The sequence below is a fragment of the Cibotium barometz genome, chromosome 22 (genome assembly GCF_041138505.1).
Source record: "Cibotium barometz isolate CiBa-2024 chromosome 22, ASM4113850v1, whole genome shotgun sequence".
Taxonomy (NCBI): domain Eukaryota; kingdom Viridiplantae; phylum Streptophyta; class Polypodiopsida; order Cyatheales; family Cibotiaceae; genus Cibotium; species Cibotium barometz.
Genome location: NC_141067.1, coordinates 2,492,984 through 2,510,822, shown reverse-complemented (window position 1 = coordinate 2,510,822; position 17,839 = coordinate 2,492,984). Strand labels below are relative to the sequence as shown.

At 46.4% G+C, this 17,839-nt stretch overlaps 1 pseudogene across 1 annotated transcript in view; it reads right to left on the bottom strand.

Annotated features, from left to right (window-relative positions):
• LOC147626174 (uncharacterized) overlaps positions 1-17,380 on the bottom strand; it is a 100,886-nt pseudogene extending 83,506 nt beyond the window's left edge. Inside the window, exons 1-3 of the transcript XR_015268555.1 lie at positions 17,117-17,380; positions 16,894-16,997; positions 16,680-16,809 (exon numbers count right to left, since the gene is read on the bottom strand). The product of XR_015268555.1 is annotated as an uncharacterized LOC147626174 (transcript). The remainder of the gene's footprint in view (positions 1-16,679; positions 16,810-16,893; positions 16,998-17,116) is intronic.
• Positions 17,381-17,839: the final 459 nt, after the last annotated feature.

Genomic DNA, 17,839 nt, shown 5'->3' with positions numbered 1-17,839 from the left:
CTGAAATCCATAGCGAAGTGGGTCCACTTCATATCTAGAATGACTAGAAGATGAAGTAGACCACCGGGTAGTTGATTACTATCCTTGTTCCTTTGGCATGAAAAACATTCCAACACGAAATTCTTGATCTCTCTCCACATGCCTTTCCAAAAGGAACTCTTACTCCCTTTGTCATAGGTCTTTAGCTGTCATGTGCAAGACATGTGTAGGGTTGATCCCAGGACTAAACCGAAAGAGCAACAAGATAAAGAAACAGATTAGAACCAAATTTTGGAGCTTGTGCTATTAGTGTTTAGGACTGAAAGAAGACTCCCAAAGCTTTCGCATGTGGCATCTCACCTTGAAATGGGCACCATATAGGTAATGATGCCACTTCTTGTTGGCATGAAGAATAGCAAGCATCTCTTTATCTCCTTGTCGATAAGCTTCCTACTCTAAAATGCAATGACTCCATGCTATTGATATAAAACAGCCCCAAGTCCTCTTTCACTTGCATCTGCTCTCACATAGAAAGTCTTTGAGAAATAGGAGTAAACAAGAATGGGGACTGATGTAAGTAAAGCTTTGAGTTCATTGAAGCTTTTAGTGGCAATGGAATCCCATCTTGAGAAGATCGGTAAGAGGTGCCGCTATTGAAGCATAGTGCTCCATGAATCTCCTATAGAAAGAAGATAATCACAAAACCCCTCTTAGTTGAGTAGAGTTGCTTAGTGTTGGCTAATCTTTGACACATGCCACTTTCTTTGGATCCACCCTTATCTCATTCTCTCCTACCAAATGCCCAAGATACTCCACGTCATTGACCATGAATATACATTTGTCTCTTTTGCAAAAAGCTTGTGCTTTCTCATCACTTCAAACACTTTCTTAAACCTAAGACAAATGCTCTTCCTTGCTCTTGCTATATATCAATATATCATCAAAGAGCACTAGCACAAACTTGAATAGAAAAGGAGCCAATACCCTATTCATCAATGCTTGGAAAGTCGCCAATGCATTTGTAATGACCATAAAGTGAAACAACCCCCTTTCAGTTCTAAATGTCGTCTTCTCTTCGTCACCCTCCTCATCCTTATTTGATGGTATCCCGATTTCCAATCAATCTTAGTGAAGAAATTTGCTCTTTTGAGCTCATCTACAAGATCATCAATATGTGGAATAGGGTATCTATTCTTGATGGTGACCTTATTCGAGTCGCGATAATCAATGCACATGAAATGGACTGATGAGATTTCCTATATTTGGACTCATAAAGTTCCGCCAATCTCAATCTCTTTGAGAGTGTTTGGTCTTTGAGCCGACACATCACCTTAATGAAGTAATTCAATCCATGCACAAACTTCTTTATCTGCATTTCCTCATTTGGCCCCTCCACATACGTGGATAGCTTCATGAAACTCTTGATGTACTCTCTTACCACCATGCCCTTTTGAGAGAGTTCATACCATTGCTCATGGTATCGATCAAGCACCAAGGATGAAATGAAAGCCAAATTCATCTCCCTTTTCAAATCTTCCCATGACTGTGGCATATTTCCTTGTTTGATAATATGCCTCCACCATTGGTAAGCAAAATCATCCATGTGCAATGAAGCAAATTGTACCTATCTTACTCACTCTTGGGATAAAGCTGAAAATAGGTCTCCATCTTAGTAATCCACTCCTCCAACTCATGTAAAGCTAAACCATCACCCTTAAACTTAGACAGGGAAATCTTGTCTTTGATATCCTTTGAAGTATTAGAAGATGGACTCCCATGATGAATAGAGGGTTTGTACTTTTGCTTTACATGTCGGAATTCATGAATCAAGCAAAGTCCTTATATCCCTTTTTGATGAAAGAAGACAACTCCATCCATATATCATATGCCTCTCTTTGCCTTTGTGTGAAGGACATATGCTCCCAATCATGCATAGCCTCTTCCTCATCCCAATACGTCTCCTCATATACCATTGTGGGCTGATTTGCCTTTGGATGAGTGGGTACCCTCTTGGCATCCCCAAAGCATGAATCCATTGGCTTGAATGAAGCTTATTGTTGCTTGCCATTCAAATGAGATGGACCAGGCTGAAATAAAGATGGCCTTAATCAAAAACACATAAGACCACTGCCTCAACAAAAATTTAGGCAAGCACAGAGAGAGTCATGCACACGCCCCCCGCCCCCCACCCCCCCCTCCCGGGCGCAAAACTCTTGCTCACTCTTGGGATAAAGCTGAAAATAGGTCTCCATCTTAGTAATCCACTCCTCCAACTCATGTAAAGCTAAACCATCACCCTTAAACTTAGACAGGGAAATCTTGTCTTTGATATCCTTTGAAGTATTAGAAGATGGACTCCCTTGATGGATAGAGGGTTTGTATTTTTGCTTTACATGTAGGAATTCATGAATTGGACAAAGTCCTTATACTCCTTTTTTATGAAAGAAGACAACTCCATCCATATATCACATGCCTCTCTTTCCCTTTGTGTGAAGGACATATGCTCCCAATCATGCACAGCCTCTTCCTCATCCCAATACGTCTCCTCATCTACCATTGTGGGCTGAATTACCTTTGGATGAGTGGGTACCCTCTTGGCATCCCCAAAGCATGAATCCATTGGCTTGAATGAAGCTTACTGTTGCTTGCCATTCAGAGGAGATGGACCAGGCTGAAATAAAGATGGCCTTAATCAAAAACACATAAGACCACTGCCTCAGCAAAAAATTAGGCAAGCACAGAGAGAGTCATGCGCACGCCCCCCCCCCGGCAAGCTGGCGTCGCCTGCACCTTTCCCCCAGCCCATTTTGCGCCCCCGCCCTCTCCTCCCCCCTGTCATAGCTCTTCCCCCCCCGCCCATTCGCTTATCTACCCCCCCCCCCCGCCACCCTGCACACGGACAGCTCAGGGATCTTTTTCAGGCCAGCCTCATTGGCGAGCCTGCAAAGATCACCGATATTCGCCCTCTGGGGCATGGATACTACGAAGTGGAGTTTGACCTTCCATCGGCGTCAGACCGAGTCATGCAACTAAGTCCCCTTGCACTGCATACAACGCAGGCCTTCTTTGCTCGGTGGCAGCACGGTTTCGATCCTGCGTCTGACCCATTGGTTGGCGATTCGGGCTTCCTAGTGACAATTTGCTTCCCAAGCCTTAGGAAGGAGTACCTTCCTCTTCTCTCAATGATTGGTGGTCCCATCGAGCAGCTGTTATGTCTAGGAGCTTTGCCATCCACCAATCACTCGCAATCTCTTTCAGATGCATTCCCACATGCCTGAGCATGGACTCTGTGAAATCCTCTATGCAGAAGGCTATTTCAAATTGCCTTATGAATGCAAGTGCCTTGGTAGTGTCCAACTTTCCATTATAGCTCTCAAACTTTATGTCCTTGTTCCCCGACTTGAATTCTTTGGCCTTCTTGTTATGCCGAGCATTCCGTCGCACATGTTCATCGTCTCCTTCGATATGTCTACGATGATGGCGATGCCAGATCTGGTGTTGTTTTCCCGAGCATATCCCTCCACTCGAGATGGAACTCTTGGAGCTGGAATATATCTAAAGGGTACAGATGTTACTGACAATGCATTTAGGTCTTCCTCATCTCTTGTGTGGGCTAAAAACCCTTCTTCATCTGCTCGAGCTTCATGCCGACATACATCATCCCCTCGAGCTGCATGCCCTCTCATATCAGCTGGTCGGGCTGCATGTCCTCTCATAACATCTGTTCGGGCTGCATGCCCTCTCACATCATCATCAAAAATCCCTTCCCAGATTGCCTACGGGGTTGCCATGTGAAAACCCACTTGCCCTCATCATCGGAGACAACATCACCATGGCTTTTCAAATATGCAACAGCCAACTCTCGAGGTTTCTCAAACCCCATCTATTGAACAATAGCATCAAAAGTAACTACATCTGCCTTAGCCTGAGACTTGGACTCAATAACCCTTTGTACATCCACATCCCTTTGTAAAGCACGGAGCTCTTCAAGCTCCTTCATCAAAGCATTTATATCTTGTTGATCTTCAACCCTCGCAGCTAACTGTGAATTGTTAGCTGCCAAAGCCCCAACACAATCTCTGTCTCTATCCTCCGCATGCGGCGAACACGAGTGATAGGATCCTCCGCAGATTGATCAAAATGATTGGCCATGTTGTTTTTATCAGGTTCCCAGAACTGCTCCCTACCAGCTTTCCAAAAATGATATTGAATAGACTGCAAGGATGCAACAGTGCCCCTACAGAAACAAGAGGGCCACGAAGTCTTTCCACACGCTCACTGTCGCTTAAACCAAAGGTAACTCATGTCGAAGTGCGACAATGAGACGAGGGCTACCTCAAAATCCAAACCTTCTTTCATGGATAATGACTCCTTACAGCCATATCCAACATCATGTAAGGCATAAGCTATGTAGAAAACCGAGCTCTGATACCAATGTAACGGAAGGGCAATTGTAACACGAAAATCTTAACTATCATGAATCCTTGATCAAACACATAATTATGCTAGAGAAAGAGAGATGAAAAACAGCTCTGCACAATACACCACATTAGGGGCCAGAAGATGGGCTGACCCCCCTTCCCCCCCACCCCCCCTGCCCCCCCTGCCGCGCCCTCTTTATGGTTAGATTACCAAACAGGAGTCAACTTCAGATACAACCTTCCGAGTGCCTAGGGATTCTCCACTGGCATGCACCTGAATCTTCCAGTACAAGATGAAAATAGAAACAAAAAATATGTTGAATTCAAAGTTCCTCAAGAGAACAAGAGAGCTTTTCCGGCTTTAAGCACATGTAGGACAGCTATGGACAGCCCACATCAGCCCGACAGCCTTGTATGGTTGTTTCCAACCCTGCCGCCCCCAAAGAGGAAGTCGACCAGCTTCAAGAGGGCTATTCCAGCCATTGTAACACGAAAATCTTAACTATCATGAATGCCTGATCAAACACATAATCATGCTGGAGAAAGAGAGATGAAAAACAGCTCTGCATAGTACACCACACTAGGGGCCAGAAGATGGGCTGACCGACCCCCCCCCTTATGGTTAGATTACCAAAAAGGAGTCTGCTTCAAATACAAACTTGCGGCTGCCCAAGGATTCTCCACTGGCATGCACCTAAATCTTCGAGTACAAGATGAAAACAAAAACAAAACATATACTAAATTCAAAGTTCCTCAACAGAACAGGAGAGCTTTTCCAGCTTTAAGCACATGTAAGACAGCTATGGACAGCCCACAGCATTCCCACATCAGCCCGGAACAGCCTTATATGGTTGTTTCCAACCTTGCCACCCCCAAAGAGGAAGTTCACCAACTTCAAGAGAACTATTCCAACCATCGATCAGCCCTCAGTTGCCCCCAGAAGGAGTTGGCCAGCAGATTTTTCATGCCTGGAGAAGTCGGCCAACAGGTACAGAACTCCAGAACAGGTCGGCCAGCTCCACCAAGCACCTGGAAAGCATGCAGCTCCCCAAACTCAACCTCTCCCCCCTGTAATAGAGCTTTTCCACCAAAAAAATCAGCTCATGTGCTTTTTTAGGTCCAGAAGGGGGCGCCTACAAGTGTAATAGGTCCATATGATGTCCAGTGCCCAATACTTGGGCCACCATGTGTATTAAAATAGTCCTGCCAGTGTGTACAGGTTATAATGTTGTCCAATCACTTATAAGTGCGCATCAATAAATATTAGCATGTGAAATCATAAAGCTGTAAATTAAGTTTCAAGAGTACTTACCACCTATAAAACACATGTAGACCACCTGTCAAACCAAAACAAGTGTGCACACACGTCCACAAGATACCCAAGTGTCCCCGGCCCCATGGACAACACATGCAGTAAACTTAGGCATTGTCCAGGCAAACAAAACAAGTCATCTAAAAATAAAATTAAGGACAGGCACACATATGAGTGCAACTAAACTGGAAGAAACACCCATTTGCTCAGTTGTAACAATCAAGTAAAATGTTCAAGGATCCAAAATCCTTCCGGAATCTTCCCAAAACATAAATACAAGTGAACACCAGAACACACCATGTCAGGCTCCATATGCCATACACGTATTGTCATGTAAGTAAGCTCCATATGCCACACGTGTCCAGTAGAAAACATAAGCAATGAGGGAGCCTCTTGGGAGAGATTTATACTCTCCTTCTATGGCAAGGATGATTGGACAAAGGATGATTTCCAGAGGAGGCCCAACTCTTTATCTTACTCATGGCATAACCGTAGAAGCCGGGATGGATGCATCTTTACATAGTTGGTTGTCTTCTTGTGCATCAAGGAACTTGGGAGGCAGAAGGGTGTACCCCATGCTCCCATCCCACACTGTCTCTATCAAGATGCAAAGACCTCCCTAAAGGTTGGAGAGATTTGGAGGCTTTGTGATGATCCTAACCCCCAGGGGAGCCTTGCCTTGGCCCTGGAGAGGACTAGCCAGCCCTATCATTATGTTGCCTTGGCCAAGAAAGAAGAGGCTCCGGACGAGGAGCGAGCTACCAAACGCAGGTTGGCTGCGCTTAAGAGGGAACACGAGAAGCATCCTAAGTCCCCTTGGATCCCAAATCTCTTGTCGACTCTTAGAGGTGAGTTACAGGTAGCCATGGATAGACGGGCTGAGTTTGCATTTTATGCTAATCAGGTAATTTTGGACGCAGATGGGTGGCAGATGCAACAAACCGTTTCTCTCAACACATGGACCTATGCACAGTAGGGATAGTTTGAGATATGCTTGCAGGATTCTCAGAGAGAATTTCATGCTAATCCAAATAAGGGGGAAAATTGCCCAAGATTTTTATTAGACCTTGCTCTCTGTAGAGGCCAACTCTTTGGATAAAGATGTTGCACAACAAAAAGTCTGGGAGTGCATGCCTAGGCTTATTACAGATGATATGTGCGCCTCTTTGGATGCCTCCTTCTCGAAGGATGATCTAAGCTTAGGAGTGCATGCCTAGGCTTATTACAGATGATATGTGCGCCTCTTTGGATGCCCCCTTCTCGAAGGATGTCACGTGCATCCCGCACTTGGATGCCACGTAGACATTTCTGTACAGAAGGTGCAGGACCTGGGATGGTGAACTGGTCACATGTGAGCCCAATCTGGGACGAGTCAGCCAGGGATCCATCTTAGTCGTCCGAGGTCAGGTGTGCATTGTCCTGCACATGAGTCCAAGGTCAGGTGTGCACTGTCCTGCACATGAAACAGTGCCAGTCCGCGCTGTGAGTCTCCCTCTAGAATGATGTCAGTGGTTCTGTGTATCTGGTTTGGTACCGGATGCCAGATCGCTGAGTAGATTAGGTTTAGGACAAGGGGCCAGCCCATAGGGCTACCCCGGATCTGAGTGTGGGCACGGGAATGGTGTAGAACCACCCCCATGAGGGCCAGGAAGGCCCAGGCTGAACCCACCAGCCATGGAGGGGCTGTAGCACAGCCCTAGGGCACAGATCAGGCAATCTCCAGGAGATTACAGCCTTTATATGGCTGTAGGGCATGTATGGGGCGCTGCCCAACCCTGGGATTGTGGACAAAAGATGTGTCCAGCCCTTCAAAAGCAGGCGCCTGATGTCCAGCCAGCCAAGAAGAGATGCGCAGACATTATGGGATTTTTCCAGCATTTTTGGGGATTTAATTCAGCATTTATTGCTGAATTTACTCAGTCGTGGGAATGTGATGCTGGCTGCCTGTTTATCAGCTGGCCGACTGCTCATGATGGGAAGTATAAATAGAGGAAGCCACAATCCCATAATTCATCTCAGTTTTCACCAAGTGCTCAAGCCAATCAAGGGCCAGTCAAGCCAAGGAGATTGCCAAGCAAAGGGGTGGACTTCTGAAGGTCAAGGGCAGGATTTTCCAGCCAAGAAAAGGTCAAGTTTCTGTATTTGTTTTCAGATTTACATCATTCTAATAAAGCAAATACACCATCCGTGGTGGGGGCCCTACAGAGGGTAATTGGGACCCAATACTGTGTCCTCTCCATCTCCCCCTTCTCTCTCTATTTTCTGCACATCTCCTTTCAGTTTGTGCGTTAATTCCGTCGCGAAAAGAGTGCTGATTTCTGAGTTTTGAAGTACCGATCCTTCTCCGAAGCTTCCGCATATTACAATGGTATCAGAGCCTACTTCAAGGACAAAGATTCAGCAAAGAAAACCAAAAAAAAATTTCGCTCATGTGGTTGGTTTTTAGACGCCAGTGGACTACCCCTTTCGGAGTGACTCCTGTCCCTCGAAGGACGGTTGGTTTTTAGCCTCCGGAAGTCTCCCACACAGATAGTGGATGGTCAGATTGCGTTCCGGAAAGGAATTGCATTTTCCCGCTATGGCGAGTTTCAGCGACGAGAGAGAACCAGAACCATGGGACCAGAGTGCACCAGGCAGCCCAGCTAGGGCACCCGGCTTGAGTGTCACAGACATGTTCCAGCAGATGATGCGAGCAATTGCAGACCAGACAACCAAGTTGGATGAGCAGAAGGCACGGATTTTGGCTCTGGAGGAGCGTTCTCGCTCTCCAGCGTCGCGTTTTCCATCTCCTCCTCCCTCTCCTTCCGTATCCCAGATACCAGATCCTTGTCCTCACAGGGACCCTCTCGCGGGGTCACAGCTGCAGCCAAGCTCCTTGCTTGAGATGCAGATGCGTGCATTGGAGATTCGACAACGAGAAGACGACGCCATGCGACGAGTGGAACACGAGCGTTACCTCAGAGCTTTGGACGCCAGATTGACACCGACAGCGCCCTCGAATCATTTTCCCGAGAAAATGAATTTCAGTAAGTATAATGGTAAACTCGATCCCACTACTCTTTATTCATGGTTACATCAATTTGAAGCTTACTTTGCCGCAGTTAGGAAAACAGATACTGACAAAGTGATCTTAGCTAGTTGGTACTTGGAAGGTGAGGCCATTCCTTGGTGGACTCAGTGGGCTCATGCCCACACCAGAGCAGGTATGGCAGCTTATGTGTGGGACAAGTTCGTCTGCGACCTTAAGCAGCGGTTTCTACCGCCCCATTACCTTGAGCGACTCGAAGACGAGTTCAGGGGAGCGCGTCAAAACGCGCAACCAGTCCTTCAGTTTGCCAATAAAATTTCGACCTTGTGTTTGCAATTAGGCTTATCTGATACGGACAAGAAAGGGCAGTTTTTGTATGGCCTGGACACGCAAATCCAATGGGAGGTGCATATGTTTAGGCCAGCCACCTTTGAGGACGCACTCTCGCTTGCGCAGAGTGCAGAAATGAAACACAATGGTGGCAAGCCCAAGACTTCCCAGCCGGCTTCTCCCAGGGCTAACACCTCGGGGGGCAAAAGCCAGAACCAGACGGGGTCTTCCCTAGGACAGAGCCCGGGAGCCTCTGGCTCCAAGAACTCGAACAATGCGTCTAAGCTTACTCCAGACCAGAAAGCGGAGGCAGGCAAGACAGGTGGCAAGTTGAGTGCTGAGGAGCTTTCTCAGTACAAGAAGGAGGGTAGATGTTTCTTTTGTCACACAAAAGGACATACTTCTCGGGATTGTCCGAAGAAGACTCCAAAGGCCGCCGCCGCCTCCACAGCTTCCGTTTGGTGAGCACAGCTCCCACACAGACCCCAGCGGCTACCCCTAGCTCTTCAAATCCCGGTGCTTCAGCTGGAGCAATTATTAGCGGGGAGCTCGAAGATAAGCAGAAGGGCGCCCATGACCAGGAGTATGAGCGCAACGAATTGCTCAAGTCCTTTGGCTACATAGGTGGCCAGAGAGTCGTCGTCTTGTTTGACAGCCAGCAGCACGGAGGATGTGATCACGGAACAGGCCGCTAGGCGTGCCCGTTTCGAGCTGACTCCGGTGGACAAACAAGTTGAGGGTTTTAGCACAGGTATGACAACGAGCGTCAAGTATGAAGCTCTAGGTGCTAAGTTAGTGATTCAGGGCATAGAGTTTGTGCGTGACTTTATGGTTGCCCCTCTTGTAGGAGCAGACATAATTTTGGGTATCCAGTGGTTTCACAAGTTTCTTCCTGATGTCAAGTGGGACAAGCACACGTTCCAAATCGATCGGAATGTGTCAAACACCCCGGTGACCATTAAGTGTGAGCCAGGTATTCCAAACTTTCTGCTCATAAGCCACTTGCAGGCTAAGCGAGCAGTCAGGAAAGGCGCACAGTGTGCGATGATTTACATCCAGACAACCCAGACGGTGGCCAGTGCTTCCGAGAAGTACTCGGTTCTCCATGAAAAGTTCCAGAAGATTTTTCTTCGGGACAGTCTCCCTCCCCAGCTCCCCCCGTCCAGACCGGAGGATCACAAGATTGACCTCCTCCCAGGCTCGGAACCCCCGAGCAAGTTTCCGTATCGCCTTTCTAAGGCAATGGAATCGGAGTTGGACCGCCAACTCCAAGAATTGTTGCAAGCTGGCTTCATTTGCCCCAGCGTGTCGCCATTTGCAGCACCGATCTTGTTTGTCAAGAAGAAAGATGGGTCTTCTCGGTTGTGTGTCGATTATCGTGCACTCAACAAGCTAACTATCAAGAGCAGATTCCCGATGCCTCGAATTGACTATATTCTCGAGAGGCTGAATGGAGCAAAGGTGTTCTCAAAACTGGATTTAAAGAGTGGGTACCACCAGGTACGGATTGTTGAGGGGGACATCCCCAAGACAGCCTTCCGTACAGAACGGGCCCACTATGAATTTGTGGTCATGCCATTTGGATTGACGAACGCCCCAGCTACATTTAACCGCATGATGATGCGTATTTTCCGGGAGTTGATTGGAGAGTGTGTGTTCATATTTCTGGACGACATACTCATATTTTCAGCTACAGTTGAGCAGCATGACATTGATGTGGAGAAAGTCCTTAAGTTGCTGGAAAGCAACGAGCTCTATGTCAACGAAAAGAAGTCAGAATTTTATCTGTTCCAGGTACATTACTTGGGATATATAATTAGTGCCGAAGGCATTCGACTTGATCCGGCTAAAGTGGTCGAGATTGTTAACTGGGAAGTACCTGAGACCGCTTATGACATTAGATCATTTGTGGGTATATGCCAGGCATATTCCACCCACATTGACAAGTTTTCTGATCTCTCGGCAGATCTCACCGATCTGCTAAAGGGAGTGAAAACCAGAAGGCAAAAGATTCGAATGACTCCATGAGCGTTGGAGGCATTCCAGAACCTCATAGTTGTTTCTCGTACACGTACAAACCTGTTCGTACGTACAAGTCGTACGGTACGATACCGTACGAATTCGTACGGTACGAGTTATTTTTTTTTTCCCCCTCCTCCCGAAAAAATTTTTTTCCTTGAAAAAAAAATTTCAAATGCTAAAAAAAATAGAAACCCTGCTTTACGAAGATCCCAAATGCTCGCAATACTTCGCAACTTTCGTGTCCACTCAGTATTCCATATGGGGTTGTGGAGAGACCTAAAAAATCTGGCGAGGTAGACTGGTAGTGTACACTTGATTGGTAGGATGAGAGAATCTTGCTACATCACATGGGGATCCCTGGTATAGGTAGGCTAGACAATTAGATTCTCAAGTTATGCACAAGGGAGAACATTTGGACATGGCCATTTTGATCTAGAGAGGAGTCCCTAAACTTATCACCCTAGATGCACTCCTCGTATTTGTGCAAGGACGGTCCCTTAGTCATAAACGCTACACTGGGAGACCTTTGGTATTGCATTACCCATCCAGGTTCTTTTTTGGAGACAATCGGGAGATCCAACCGAGAGAGACACATATCCATGTACTGGTTTCTCAAGCACTGTAGACTCCTCCCCTCCCAACCTTCCCTAACATTCAAGCTTGAAGCTCCATAGCTTGTAAGTGTAAAAAATAAAACCGTATTTTATCGTACCGTATCCCAAAATTTCATATCGTACCGAATATTCCCGTACGGTATCGTACCGTACGGTATCGTATTTTCGTACCGTGACAACTATGCAGAACCTCAAGGTGGCTTTGTCAGAAGCGCCTTGTTTAGCCCTTGCCTCGTGGGACGAACCATTTCAAGTGATCACCGATGCGAGTAACATCGCAATTGGAGGTGTATTGCAACAGAATGGTCATCCAGTAGCTTACATGTCTCATAAGTTACTGCCCGCCGAAAAGAACTACTCAGTCTATGATCGTGAACTCCTAGCAGTTATACACGCCTTGAAACATTGGAAACATTTCCTGTATGGCCGTGACTTCGAGGTTCGCACTGACCATCAGGCATTGCGCTGGATTCAGACGATGCCAAGTGCACAGTGGAGTGATCGACAACACCGCTCGAGTCAGATATTCCAGCAGTTCGGTGGTATGATTGAGTACCTTCCAGGAAAGGCCAATCCAGTGGCCGATGCTTTGAGCAGGAAGGGACAAGTATCTGCGATTCAGACCACTAGACTTGACCTTGTTGGTACAGGACTAGAAGACATGAAGCACACGTACACGGATTCCGAGGAATTCGGTACACAGTGGAAACAGGCATTGGATGCCACACGACCATGCCATTTTCTAATACGCGATGGTTGGCTTTTCTACAAAGGCCGACTATGTGTCATGAAATCATTCTGGGCAGCTCTTCTCCATGATGCCCATGACGCCATTACAGGTGGTCATAGGGGCATGAATTCGACTCTGGAGAAATTAGAACGGCAATACTATTGGCCAAAGATGAGGCGTGATGTGTTTACATATGAACAACGCTGTGACATTTGTCAAAAGGTGAAAGCTCCTCGTGGAAAGAAGATAGGGTTGTTACAGCCTTTGCCAATTCCTGAGGGTCCTTTCCAGGACATTTCGATGGACTTTGTCACAAATCTGCCTCCCAGTCCGAGTAAGCGTAATACGCAGTGTTTAACTATTGTTGATAGGTTCAGCAAATTTGTTATGCTTATTCCTTGCAGGGCCAATGTGACCGCCGAGGATGTTGCCCAGCTGTTCATTCGGCATTGGTACCCGATTGGCGAGATTCCTAGGACCATAGTGTCAGACCGAGATGCCAAGTTTACCAGTCATTTTTGGAGGGCATTGTTTGATAATTTTGGTACTAAGTTGAATTTTTCCAGTGCATTCCACCCACAGACAGATGGCCAGACAGAGATATACAACCAGTTGGCCTTTGATGTGCTGAAGTGTTATGTCCACGATCAGCAAGGTAAGTGGGAATCGTTTTTGCCTTTAGTTCAAGCTGTTTTGAATGACTCTTTTTCTTCAGCTATTGGCAGGACTCCATATGAGGCAGCGTTTGGAAGGCCTCTCCAGTCGTTGTTAACCAGGACTTCGTCTTCAGTACCGGAGGCGAACAGAGTGACGGAGTCTTACCAGGAGATCCTAGAGTCCCTTAAAGACAGATTGGCTAAAGCACAAGAGGCCTACACTCAACAGGCCAATAAAGACCGAAGGGACATGAAGTTTTCGGAAGGGGATTGGGTGTATCTTCGGATTATGAAGCAAAGATTGAAGCAAGTGGACAAGCGATGCCCAAAGTTGTCTTTCAGGAGCTTCGGACCATTTCCCATCCGGAAAAAGATTAATGAGGTGTCTATGCAGTTAAAGCTACCTCCGAGTTGGACTATGCACGATGTATTTCATGTCAGTTGGTTAAAGCCATATGCAGGTCCACCCCCTTCAGAGGTCAAAGACGAAGCGGAACCAGACATTATTGATGAAGCAGAAGTAATGGTTCCAGAACAGATCCTTCTGCACCGTTTCAAGCATGGCTCAGGCCAAAGACTACGACAGTTTCTCACGAAGTTTCAGGACCGAGGAACTCATGAAGCGGTATGGCTCGACAAGGAATTTTTCGAAGACTATCCGGCATTATTGACGGATTATTTGGAGGCTATGCAGCTTCCGTCAAGTTAAGCAGAAGGGGATGTCACGTGCATCCTGCACTTGGATGCCACGTAGACATTTCTGTACAGAAGGTGCAGGACCTGGGATGGTGAACTGGTCACATGTGAGCCCAGTCCGGGACGAGTCAGCCAGGGATCCATCTCAGTCATCCGAGGTCAGGTGTGCATTGTCCTGCACATGAGTCCAAGGTCAGGTGTGCACTGTCCTGCACATGAAACAGTGCCAGTCCGCGCTGTGAGTCTCCCTCTAGAATGATGTTAGTGGTTCTGTGTATCTGGTTTGGTACCGGATGCCAGATCGCTGAGTAGATTAGGTTTAGGACAAGGGGCCAGCCCATAGGGCTACCCCGGATCTGAGTGTGGGCACGGGAATGGTGTAGAACCACCCCCATGAGGGCCAGGAAGGCCCAGGCTGAACCCACCAGCCATGGAGGGGCTGTAGCACAGCCCTAGGGCACAGATCAGGCAATCTCCAGGAGATTACAGCCTTTATATGGCTGTAGGGCATGTATGGGGCACTGCCCAACCCTGGGATTGTGGACAAAAGATGTGTCCAGCCCTTCAGAAGCAGGCGCCTGATGTCCAGCCAGCCAGGAAGAGATGCGCAGACATTATGGGATTTTTCCAGCATTTTTGGGGATTTAATTCAGCATTTATTGCTGAATTTACTCAGTCGTGGGAATGTGATGCTGGCTGCCTGTTTATCAGCTGGCCGACTGCTCATGATGGGAAGTATAAATAGAGGAAGCCACAATCCCATAATTCATCTCAGTTTTCACCAAGTGCTCAAGCCAATCAAGGGCCAGTCAAGCCAAGGAGATTGCCAAGCAAAGGGGTGGACTTCTGAAGGTCAAGGGCAGGATTTTCCAGCCAAGAAAAGGTCAAGTTTCTGTATTTGTTTTCAGATTTACATCATTCTAATAAAGCAAATACACCATCCGTGGTGGGGGCCCTACAGAGGGTAATTGGGACCCAATACTGTGTCCTCTCCATCTCCCCCTTCTCTCTCTATTTTCTGCACATCTCCTTTCAATTTGTGCGTTAATTCCGTCGCGAAAAGAGTGCTGATTTCTGAGTTTTGAAGTACCGATCCTTCTCCGAAGCTTCCGCATATTACAGACATGCTTTGCATGCCCCCTCGAAAGACAAATACCCAGGGGATGATGGTCCTCTCCATCCTTCTTTTTTGCAATTTTGGGATTACATTGGTGATGATATTACTACTGCTCTATAGGCAATGTGGTGTACTAGTATAATGCCGCCTTTTCTCACGAAGGGTCTTATCCACCTTGTCCCGAAAGGTGAGGACAAGACCAATATTAGACAATGGAGGGCCATAACTCTGCATGGGTCTGCTTATAAAATCTTAATGAAAGCAGTGAGTGTGAGGCTTCACCTTGTTCCTTAGAGATTTCTTCATGATACACAGAATGGCTTCCTCCAAGGAAGGAGTATTTTTTAGAACATCTTGTCATTCTGGGAAGCTGTGGAGTGGGCTAAATCTAGCCAACAACCCTTGCCATTCTCTTGCTAGACTTTGAAAAAGCTTCTGACAGAGTGGATTGGGACTTCTTGAAAGGCAAGATGACATGGATGGGTTTCTCCTGGGGTGGACCAAAGGGGTCTCTTGCATGTATAGGGAGGCACACTACACAATTTTGGCCTGCAGGGAGCGTGGCGAGTACTTTCAAATCTCCCGTTCCATGAGGCAGGGATGCCCCTTAGTTCCACTACTTTACCTTATAGTAGTGGAGGCTATGAATAGGTTTCTCGGGTTACCCCTGGGTTTCAGGCCTCACGTTGCCTCTTCGCACAGAGGAAGAGTTACTGGACTCGGAGTTAGCAGATGATATTGCTCTATTTTTGGAGGCTTCACAGGCACTGCCTTGGAGATGTTATGTTTGGCAGTAGGCACCACTATCAATTGACACAAATCAACGAGATTCTAGATTTTCAAAGAGCTTTTTGGCAAGGGATGTGGCACTCGTATAGGGAAATGAAGATTTCCCTTTTTATTTGGCTTTCTCTTCTTTATGGCCTTGCCACTAACCAATGGAGATCAGTCATTGGTGCTGACCCAACTTGTTTGAGATATGCAAGAGCTTCAAAGATAGTCTACCATTGCTTATGGAAGTGCAAGGAGGCACAAAGGCTTTGGATTGCAATAGCACACCTTTTTGGAAGGATGGGGAGCGATGCCTACATTTGTTTTGGTGCTATTGTTTGGTTGACACAATCGGGTCCGCAAATCAAGTTTGAAGGAAATGACAAAGATATGGTCATGTGGGTTACCTAAGGAGTGGGTCGGCGGGGTGCCATCTTCAAGACATACCAAAGTCAAGCTACGTACATCCAACACAGAGATTGGACACTCCATGGGAGATCATTGTGATAGCATCATAGCCTAGCACATTTGGAAGACTAGATACACTGAGGCCATGGAGGGTACTTTGGCTTATGATACACAATGCATTTGCAAGATCTGATGTGATATTATCCACACACTCATGGACACTTGGGCCAAGATTCACAGATCTTCGAGGACTACAGAGAGAAAACTTGGCCAATTCATGAGAGAATGGAATCGATGCCAGCACAAGGCACCAGATTGGTTGAGATTCCCCCCTTGCTTGGTCTTAAATATCCGTTCTTGTAATTTTTTTTCGTACTTTAGAGAAGTCTCTTTTGCTGAAAAAAAAAGAAGAAAGAGGTGAGGGGCAGGGGGAAGTATAAGGATAGGGTGACCCTTTTTAAAGAGATCACTCCGCATAACTATATGTAAGGGGCAGGGGGAAGTATAAGGATAGGGTGACCCTTTTTAAAGAGATCACTCCGCAGAACTATATATAGGCCATTATTAAAGTATACTTAAGAATAGTGCAACCTACCATAAACAGCATGACAGAAGTAAACATTCTTTCTTGAAGAAGGGTTCCATGTCCGTTAAAGTCTTCCTCGTCAATTTTCAAAACAACCTTGTAGTAACCATAGATTGCAGCCGAAGACAATACAATAAAACTGCAAAATGCACATAGACAAAATGCTTCAAGACATGATGGTGTCAAAACTGGTTGAGAACAGACTAAGTTGAGTATAACTTACAGCACAATCCAAAACGAACCAACTAGTGGAATGCAGCCCCATAGCAGTCCGCAGAGGAGTGCAATGGCCTGCCTGCTCCAATACAATACCTCAAGCAGTTCTTCCTGACACAATTCACAAATCACGCGCGCACCGAACTAAAACTTGACAAGCAAGCCAACTCGTTGCTTGTGAGATCACATAAACGTACACCCAGACGAAGAAATGTGCAGGCAGAGATTACCTTCTCCCATGCAACACTAGGATCGAACCACCTAGACTGGGAAGAGAGTCCCCATTTGCTTCGGGCAGCTGCTTGGAGGTCCTCCCTCTCTCCATTTGCAGACCACCGGAGACGATGAAAGAGATCTGAACCCGCAGTCACAGAAAGAATCTCGCGTGGCAGGCAGCTCCAGCGTAGGACCGATACCACTCTTTGAAATCATATCACATCGGTCAAAAAAGAACAACAAAATTATGGGAAAGTAGTTTTAAGGATTAGTCAACTCTCGACAAGAAGCACCAAAAGAAAAGAACCATAGCACCATCATAAACAGGGATAGTAGCATTTACATACCCTTGTTGAGTATTTATTTGTTTCACATATGGTTGCCCTGCATTGTACAAAGGAAGGAGTGTATCAAAGATGCCCTTTGAGCATACATTTTGATGTTTTTTGCTACTCACCAAAATTTTCTTTGTGATCGAATGATAGGGTCTATATCCTTTGCTTTCTAAGATGAAAATAGATTATAATGCCTTATAATCCAACTTATTGTATTGTTGCTCATGCACAAGAGCATAAGCAAGACAACCAAAAACATGCATGAGCCACAGAGGGCTTCTTGCCATTCTAAGCTTCATAAGGGGTGATTGTTTGTAAGACCTTGGCGGGGCATTTATTTAGCACATAAGTGGCACACAAAAAAAATATGAGGTAAATCCTAGCCTTTAATCATGCAAAAGT